The sequence below is a fragment of the Carassius gibelio genome, chromosome B14 (assembly GCF_023724105.1).
Source record: "Carassius gibelio isolate Cgi1373 ecotype wild population from Czech Republic chromosome B14, carGib1.2-hapl.c, whole genome shotgun sequence".
Classification (NCBI taxonomy): Eukaryota; Metazoa; Chordata; class Actinopteri; order Cypriniformes; family Cyprinidae; genus Carassius; species Carassius gibelio.
The window spans coordinates 16,241,273-16,251,005 of NC_068409.1; the positions used below are offsets into that span (position 1 = coordinate 16,241,273).

Consider the following 9,733-nt stretch of genomic DNA (forward strand, 5'->3'; position numbering starts at 1 on the left):
AAACCTGAGACAGAGGGGTAACTAAATTTTAATTTAAGAAATCTCATGACCACTTTGTTCTTCAGCTGCTTCCAGTTTGAGATGGTGGTATGAGTCTTTGACAATTTCTTCAATGTGAGAGAGAATATTTGATGTTGATAGCCTTGGAATATTTTTGTAACAAACTCATTTGAAATTATGATAAAAACTAGACATAAACTATCCAGTTTTCTAACACAATGTTTTGCTCACACCACAATTGCTGTTGATCACCCTTCAATCTAATACTTTAAGAATACCACTAATGCTTAGCAAATGAATCCTGTTTCCAAACCTCTAACTTCAGCTTCTTTAAGTCCATTGTAATTTGGGCATCCCTCACCTCAGGGTTTAGGTCCCTCAGTGCTGCTGCCGCTTGAATGTATTTCTGCTTTGCATCTTCCCCCAATGTGGCGCACCTGCCCTTAATATCATTCATTGTGCCTGAGGAAAAAATAGATGCACAGAAAACTTAACGCATTAGAGTCAGCATCTCCTTTTTAAAGTAAATTCATACAACGCAATCAGTACTTGGGTTGTGAAAACCATTTATCTGTAAAAACTCTGTAAAAACAAGATAACGTGTAAAGTAGATTACCTGATGATTCTTTTCAATACACTCAGCATTCTTAAACTGATGAATGCAATTTGTGTGAGTGAAGTACTTCCCAAATACTATCATGAAAATCTGTTTCATGACGCTTCATGACCCTCATAAACCTTATGTCAACAAGGCCACCATGTATGAAAAGAAACAATTTAGTATAAAAAAAATAAAAACAGTCTTTAAATTTTGTTTCTCACCTTTGTTTTTGAATATGTCCCTATAAAAATGATTGTAATCCGACAGCTCTCTAATGTGAACTTTGGCCTTTGATGGACGGGCTCAGACGAAGCATTAGTCATTTGTGATCTTTTGTAATTACCAATCCAGTTCTGAAAAACAAAAAAATAGCAAAAGGGTATTACAGCAATTAAACCGAATATTAACAAAACACATCATTTATACAAACAGTGCAGCAGAATGATATATTTATTTGACATGATGTTTGTTAGTGTGGCACAAAAGTAAACCTTATTTCTACGACACCGGTGTCCAAACCAGTAGTTGATGCAGCTCTTGGTATTAATTCAGAACAAACTCATGTCATTCCATCCTCAAAAAATGATTTCAGGGTTTCCTTTTGATTCCCATTAATGGGAGTTCTCTCTTGTTGCATAACAACAAATAAAGAAATAGATAGTCAGTAATAAATCAGTAATAAAAAAAGACAGTGTTGTAGATCACACCATCGTTCTCAGACACTCTTGCCTAATGCTTCTAGATCAGCAACTGTAAGGCTTATCTCTCTCGGCCATCTTCAACCTAAAACATAAACAGAGAGAAACTTGCACAAGACAGATTTGTGAACAATAAATTCTAAACAGCCCAAAACCAAATTTTGGATAGTTCAACAAAGACATAGTAATAAAAGTAATAAAGTTGCCACAGAAGTCCTTGCAACCAGCTGGAAATGTATGCTGTAAAGGGAAATGTATAAATGTATGCTGTATATATATATATATATATATATATATATATATATATATATATATATATATATATATATATATATATATACAGCTAGCAAGCTTTAGAGAGTGAGAGAGAAAGAGAGAGACAGACAGACAGACAGATAGACAGATCCTAAGCTTCCTGATATGGGATCAAATCCAGCCAAGCTTTGTTCAAACCCACAGAACTTTATTTTACACTCTAGTCAAGATCCCAATGTTTCCAAACAGTCGTAAAATACGTCTTGTGTTTAATATTTCTCTGAAGTCGATATGGGTTACATTAAGCCTATGATCTGGCTTCAGTGAGGAGTTATCGAGCATACACAATAGCAAAAGTCATGTTGACAGTTTAACTAGAAACTTAATTACCCCATTAGCTTCAGACGTAAATACAAACTCATATTAGCAACGTTAATGCTCACATAATAAAACATGCAACGTTAACATAACGACACGCTAATAACGTATGGTCTAGCGATAACGTTTGCAGACACATCGCAATACGGTTATCTCATGTCAACAATCATGACACGCAATACGAGTGTATGTATTGTTTTCCATTACAGTTTAAATGCTCGGTTTTATCATTTTAATAGTCTTACCTGAAAATATTAAGCAGGAAATATCGCAACGTTGCCGCATTCGTCCAGTAGACTTCCGATTACAGGTGAGCAGGAATTCTGGGATTGGATCTGGAGTCTTCTCTTGTATATTTGTGGGTGATCAACCATTTGGATGGATGATCAGGGCCTTCTGAGCCTACTAGTAGGCACAGGAGGCCCCTCCTGGCCCATTTCTATGGGCTGATAACCGCTGATAACGCCCCATTCAATCGAGTGATAACGTTCGAATCGGGTGTCACGCGCCTCTGCTCCGCGGCGCGTGTCCGCCGCTCACACGCCCATTTACAGCACTAAATTAATCATCTTTGCTAATTATTATACATTTACTTCATTGTCAGCTTCAGGTTCTTCATTTATTATTGTTCAATGAACTGTTTGAAAGAAAAAAAGGTTGTATTTCAGTAATAATTCAAAATGATCAAAATAAAATATATAAAATAATGGTTTATATATTAATATCCTTTAAAATATAATTTATTTCTGTGATGTGCAGCTGTATTTTCAGCATTATTCCTCCAGTCTTCAGTGTCACATGATCTTTAGAAATCATGAAAATATGATGATTTATTATTAGAACTATTAACAGTTGTGCTATCAAATATTATTTTGGAATCTGCGATACTTTTTTAAGGATTCTGCGATGTATAATTTTTTTTTTTTTTTTAAAGAACAGCGTTTATTCAAAATATAAATCTCTTCTAACAATATTAATCTTTGATATCACTTCTTAGCAATTTAAATCAACCTGAATAAAAGATTCTAAAATCTAATAAAGAATACAATTTCTTATAAAAAAGAAAGGATAAAAATGTACTGACCCCAAACTATTGAACTGTATTGAATATTGTTAGAAAAGTCTTCTATTTTAAATAAATGCTCTTCTTTTTACATTTTCATTGATCAAAGAATCCTGAAAGAAGTATCACAGTTTCAGCAGCACAACTCTGATAATAAATCATCATATTATTCTGATTTCTGAAGATCATGTGACACATGATCAATAATAAAGATGTTAAATACTCATCTGAGGAGAAAACTATGTTGCATCATAATGAAAGGATGTGTGAGTACACTTTTCTGTAAACTGGGCCAAAGATTTTTTCACTGATTTAGGGTAGAGTAAGAATATTTACTGCATTGGCAAGTTAGTTCATACTTAGATATAATTTTATATGCAATATTACCTTTTCTTTTCATCATGATATTTAAGAGTTCATGATAATTAATGTTCAACTTTAATTCTCAGTTGATTAATCCATCCACAATTCATAAAACACAACACATGCAACTGAGGTACAAGAAGTATTGACATCCAAAAGTCATTGAAATCATTTAAAAATCACATCGACAGGTTAAAAAAAAGCCTCAGGTCAAATATTCATTTATCACAAATTAACTGTTTGACAAACACTTCCTGCTCCGAAGTCCCGATCTGAAAACTTCGACCAAAGAATGTAAAAAATAACTCTATTTCTCTAATAACTCTACAACTCTATGAAAGACTCAGATCACATATCTAAAAATAAATCGCTATAGTAAAAGATAAATAATAAGAGGAGTGAAGTTTCCTACCGTTCTGCTGTGTTTGGTCCTCACGCGCTTCTGACGCTCCGCGGCGCGTGTCCGCCGCTCACACGCCCGTTTACAGCACTAAATTAATCATCTTTGCTAATTATTATACATTTACTTCATTGTCAGCTTCAGGTTCTTCATTTATTATTGTTCAATGAACTGTTTGAAAGAAAAAAAGGTTGTATTTCAGTAATAATTCAAAATTATCAAAATAAAATATATAAAATAATGGTTTATATTTTAATATCCTTTAAAATATAATTTATTTCTGTGATGTGCAGCTGTATTTTCAGCATCATTCCTCCAGTCTTCAGTGTCACATGATCTTTAGAAATCATGAAAATATGATGATTTATTATTAGAACTATTAACAGTTGTGCTATCAAATATTATTTTGGAATCTGCGATACTTTTTTAAGGATTCTGCGATGTATATTTTTTTTAAAGAACAGAGTTTATTCAAAATATAAATCTCTTCTAACAATATTAATCTTTTATATCACTGCTTATCAATTTAACACATCCTGAATAAAAGATTCTAAAATCTAATAAAGAATACAATTTCTTATAAAAAAAGGATAAAAATTTACTGACCCCAAACTATTGAACTGTAGTGAATATTGTTAGAAAATATTTATATTTTAAATAAATGCTCTTCTTTTTAACTTTTTATTTAGTGGTTCATGTAGGTTGTCTACAAACCGGAAGGTTGGTGGTTCGATCCCTGGCTCCACCTGACTAAGTGTGGAGGTGTCCTTGAGCAAGACACCTAACCCCAGCTGCTCCCGATGAGCTGGATGGCGGCTTTAATGGCACACACCCAGTCTGTGTATGAATGAGTGTCTTTAAATTACATTCTGTTACTTAACTAACCAATTTAAATGTTTAAAACGCTGTTTAATGTGAGGAGGAAAAAAAAGAACACCGCCCCTTTAAGAAAAAACGCATGTGCTGAATAGGGAAGAGAGAGAGAACGTGCTAATTGAGATGAAGAGACGAGAGGTGACGCTGACAGTGATCGGTTGAGTAAAGAAAAATAACTTTGACTTTATGATTGTACAAGTAAATGTAATTTTTTCTGAGATGCTACATTGGCGAAATCTGAGATGGCGAGCCACCCGACAAACCACTGAGGAGAACAGAGACTGTTGTTATATATCAAAAACTGTTGTTATATAAAGCAAATTCACCAGGGTATTCTCCATCCTGGTAAGACTGTAAAGACTGCTATATTTTCCTTCCTGCAGACAGCAGTTGGACTGAGTGACTGACTGTCACCAGAATTGTGCGTCCAGAATTGTGAAAGCAACTTTGAGAATTTTCTAACTTTTGTGCATTTTCTTATTTATTTATTTTTTTCTCCCTTCTTGAATGTTGAGATTGGTTGTCTATCATTTGTGTTAGAACAAAGAAAAAGGTTACTTTGAAGCAGTCTAAGTAATACTGCATAGCAGAAACCACTGAATAAGAAAAGAACCTAACTTAAATTGATTAGAAAGGCCTAAAAGCGAACATAAAAACTTTATTAGATCTGAACTAAATAGGATAAAACAACTAGGTGAACAAAACTAATTAAATTAGCGCTAATAGAAGGGAACCTATAGGGAAAAAAGGTAAACAATCGTTTGATATTTTAATTTTATTTTATTTTGTGCAGATCTGAATCAACCTAGTCGCGAACAGGCTCCGAAGTGCCGATCTGAAATCAACCGAGGGCGCGAACATGCTCCGAAGTGCCGATCTGAATCAACCGAGTCGCGAACATGCTCCGAAGTGCCGATCTGAATCAACCGAGTCGCGAACATGCTCCGAAGTGCCGATCTGAATCAACCGAGTCGCGAACATGCTCCGAAGTGCCGATCTGAATCAACCGAGTCGCGAACATGCTCCGAAGTGCCGATCTGAAATCAACCGAGGGCGCGAACATGCTCCGAAGTGCCGATCTGAATCAACCGAGTCGCGAACATTCTCCGAAGTGCCGATCTGAATCAACCGAGTCGCGAACATGCTCCGAAGTGCCGATCTGAATCAACCGAGTCGCGAACAGGCTCCGAAGTGCCGATCTGAATCAACCGAGTCGCGAACATTCTCCGAAGTGCCGATCTGAATCAACCGAGTCGCGAACATGCTCCGAAGTGCCGATCTGAATCAACCGAGTGGCGAACAGGCTCCGAAGTGCCGATCTGAATCAACCGAGTCGCGAACAGGCTCCGAAGTGCCGATCTGAATCAACCGAGTCGCGAACATGCTCCGAAGTGCCGATCTGAATCAACCGAGTCGCGAACAGGCTCCGAAGTGCCGATCTGAAAACTTCGACCAAAGAATGTAAAAAATAACTCTATTTCTCTAATAACTCTACAACTCTATGAAAGACTCAGATCACATATCTAAAAATAAATCGCTATAGTAAAAGATAAATGATAAGAGGAGTGAAGTTTCCTACCGTTCTGCTGTGTTTGGTCCTCACGCGCCTCTGACGCTCCGCGGCGCGTGTCCGCCGCTCACACGCCCGTTTACAGCACTAAATTAATCATCTTTGCTAATTATTATACATTTACTTCATTGTCAGCTTCAGGTTCTTCATTTATTATTGTTCAATGAACTGTTTGAAAGAAAAAAAGGTTGTATTTCAGTAATAATTCATATAATAATAATAATAATAATATCCTTTAAAATATAATTTATTTCTGTGATGTGCAGCTGTATTTTCAGCATCATTCCTCCAGTCTTCAGTGTCACATGATCTTTAGAAATCATGAAAATATGATGATTTATTATTAGAACTATTAACAGTTGTGCTATCAAATATTATTTTGGAATCTGCGATACTTTTTTAAGGATTCTGCGATGTATAATTATTTATTTTTTTTAAAGAACAGCGTTTATTCAAAATATAAATCTCTTCTAACAATATTAATCTTTGATATCACTTCTTAGCAATTTAACACAACCTGAATAAAAGATTCTAAAATCTAATAAAGAATACAATTTCTTATAAAAAAGAAAGGATAAAAATGTACTGACCCCAAACTATTGAACTGTATTGAATATTGTTAGAAAAGTCTTCTATTTTAAATAAATGCTCTTCTTTTTAAATTTTCATTGATCAAAGAATCCTGAAAGAAGTATCACAGTTTCAGCAGCACAACTCTGATAATAAATCATCATATTATTCTGATTTCTGAAGATCATGTGACACATGATCAATAATAAAGGTGTTAAATACTCATCTCAGGAGAAAACTATGTTGAATCATAATGAAAGGATGTGTGAGTACACTTTTCTGTAAACTGAGCCAAAGATTTTTTCACTGATTTAGGGTAGAGTAAGAATATTTACTGCATTGGCAAGTTAGTTCATACTTAGATATAATTTTATATGCAATATTACCTTTTCTTTTCATCATGATATTTAAGAGTTCATGATAATTAATGTTCAACTTTAATTCTCAGTTGATTAATCCATCCACAATTCATAAAACACAACACATGCAACTGAGGTACAAGAAGTATTGACATCCAAAAGTCATTGAAATCATTTAAAAATCACATCGACAGGTTAAAAAAAAAGCCTCCGGTCAAATATTCATTTATCACAAATTAACTGTTTGACAAACACTTCCTGCTCCGAAGTCCCGATCTGAAAACTTCGACCAAAGAATGTAAAAAATAACTCTATTTCTCTAATAACTCTACAACTCTATGAAAGACTCAGATCACGTATCTAAAAATAAATCGCTATAGTAAAAGAGAAATAATAAGAGGAGTGAAGTTTCCTACCATTCTGCTGTGTTTGGTCCTCACGCGCGTCTGACGCTCTGCGGCGCGTGTCCGCCGCTCATACGCGCGTTTACAGCGCTAAATTAATCATCTTTGCTAATTATTATACATTTACTTCATTGTCAGCTTCAGGTACTTCATTTATTATTGTTCAATGAACTGTTTGAAACAAAAAAAAAAAGGTTGTATTTCAGTAATAATTCAAAATTATCAAAATAAAATATATAAAATAATGGTTTATATTTTAATATCCTTTAAAATATAATTTATTTTTGTGATGTGCAACTGTATTTTCAGCATCATTCCTCCAGTCTTCAGTGTCACATGATCTTTAGAAATCATGAAAATATGATGATTTATTATTAGAACTATTAACAGTTGTGCTATCAAATATTATTTTGGAATCTGCGATACTTTTTTAAGGATTCTGCGATGTATATTTTTTTTAAAGAACAGAGTTTATTCAAAATATAAATCTCTTCTAACAATATTAATCTTTTATATCACTGCTTATCAATTTAACACATCCTGAATAAAAGATTCTAAAATCTAATAAAGAATACAATTTCTTATAAAAAAAGGATAAAAATTTACTGACCCCAAACTATTGAACTGTAGTGAATATTGTTAGAAAATATTTATATTTTAAATAAATGCTCTTCTTTTTAACTTTTTATTTAGTGGTTCATGTAGGTTGTCTACAAACCGGAAGGTTGGTGGTTCGATCCCTGGCTCCACCTGACTAAGTGTGGAGGTGTCCTTGAGCAAGACACCTAACCCCAGCTGCTCCCGATGAGCTGGATGGCGCCTTTAATGGCACACACCCAGTCGGTGTATGAATGAGTGTGTGAATGGGTATGAATGAGTGTCTTTAAATTACATTCTGTTACTTAACTAACCAATTTAAATGTTTAAAACGCTGTTTAATGTGAGGAGGAAAAAAAAAGAACACGGCCCCTTTAAGAAAAAACGCATGTGCTGAATAGGGAAGAGAGAGAGAACGTGCTAATTGAGATGAAGAGACGAGAGGTGACGCTGACAGTGATCGGTTGAGTAAAGAAAAATAACTTTGACTTTATGATTGTACAAGTAAATGTAATTTGTTCTGAGATGCTACATTGGCGAAATCTGAGATGGCGAGCCACCCGACAAACCACTGAGGAGAACAGAGACTGTTGTTATATATCAAAAACTGTTGTTATATAAAGCAAATTCACCAGGGTATTCTCCATCCTGTTAAGACTGTAAAGACTGCTATATTTTCCTTCCTGCAGACAGCAGTTGGACTGAGTGACTGACTGTCACCAGAATTGTGCGTCCAGAATTGTGAAAGCAACTTTGAGAATTTTGTAACTTTTGTGCATTTTCTTATTTATTTATTTTTTTCTCCCTTCTTGAATGTTGAGTTTGGTTGTCTATCATTTGTGTTAGAACAAAGAAAAAGGTTACTTTGAAGCAGTCTAAGACTGCATAGCAGAAACCACTGAATAAGAAAAGAACCTAACTTAAATTGATTAGAAAGGCCTAAAAGCGAACATAAAAACTTTATTAGATCTGAACTAAATAGGATAAAACAACTAGGTGAACAAAACTAATTAAATTAGCGCTAATAGAAGGGAACCTATAGGGAACAAAGATAAACAATCGTTTGATATTTTAATTTTATTTTATTTTGTGCAGATCTGAATCAACCGAGTCGCGAACAGGCTCCGAAGTGCCGATCTGAAATCAACCGAGGGCGCGAACATGCTCCGAAGTGCCGATCTGAATCAACCGAGTCGCGAACATGCTCCGAAGTGCCGATCTGAATCAACCGAGTCGCGAACATGCTCCGAAGTGCCGATCTGAAATCAACCGAGGGCGCGAACATGCTCCGAAGTGCCGATCTGAATCAACCGAGTGGCGAACAGGCTCCGAAGTGCCGATCTGAATCAACCGAGTCGCGAACATTCTCCGAAGTGCCGATCTGAATCAACCGAGTCGCGAACATGCTCCGAAGTGCCGATCTGAATCAACCGAGTGGCGAACAGGCTCCGAAGTGCCGATCTGAAAACTTCGACCAAAGAATGTAAAAAATAACTCTATTTCTCTAATAACTCTACAACTCTATGAAAGACTCAGATCACATATCTAAAAATAAATCGCTATAGTAAAAGATAAATAATAAGAGGAGTGAAGTTTCCT

At 35.1% G+C, this 9,733-nt stretch overlaps 1 long non-coding RNA gene across 3 annotated transcripts in view; it reads right to left on the reverse strand.

The window, feature by feature from the left end:
* Positions 1-8,419, reverse strand: part of LOC127971826 (uncharacterized) — a 110,697-nt gene extending 102,278 nt beyond the window's left edge. The window contains exons 1-3 of one of the 3 annotated variants that reach the window (XR_008156926.1): positions 8,256-8,419; positions 7,550-7,708; positions 3,394-3,929 (exon numbers count right to left, since the gene is read on the reverse strand). This is a non-coding gene — a long non-coding RNA (uncharacterized LOC127971826). Of the gene's footprint in view, positions 1-3,393; positions 3,930-5,469; positions 6,373-7,549; positions 7,709-8,255 lie in introns of those variants that run through there. The other 2 variants (XR_008156925.1, XR_008156927.1) reach the window with 2 other exon arrangements.
* Positions 8,420-9,733: the final 1,314 nt, after the last annotated feature.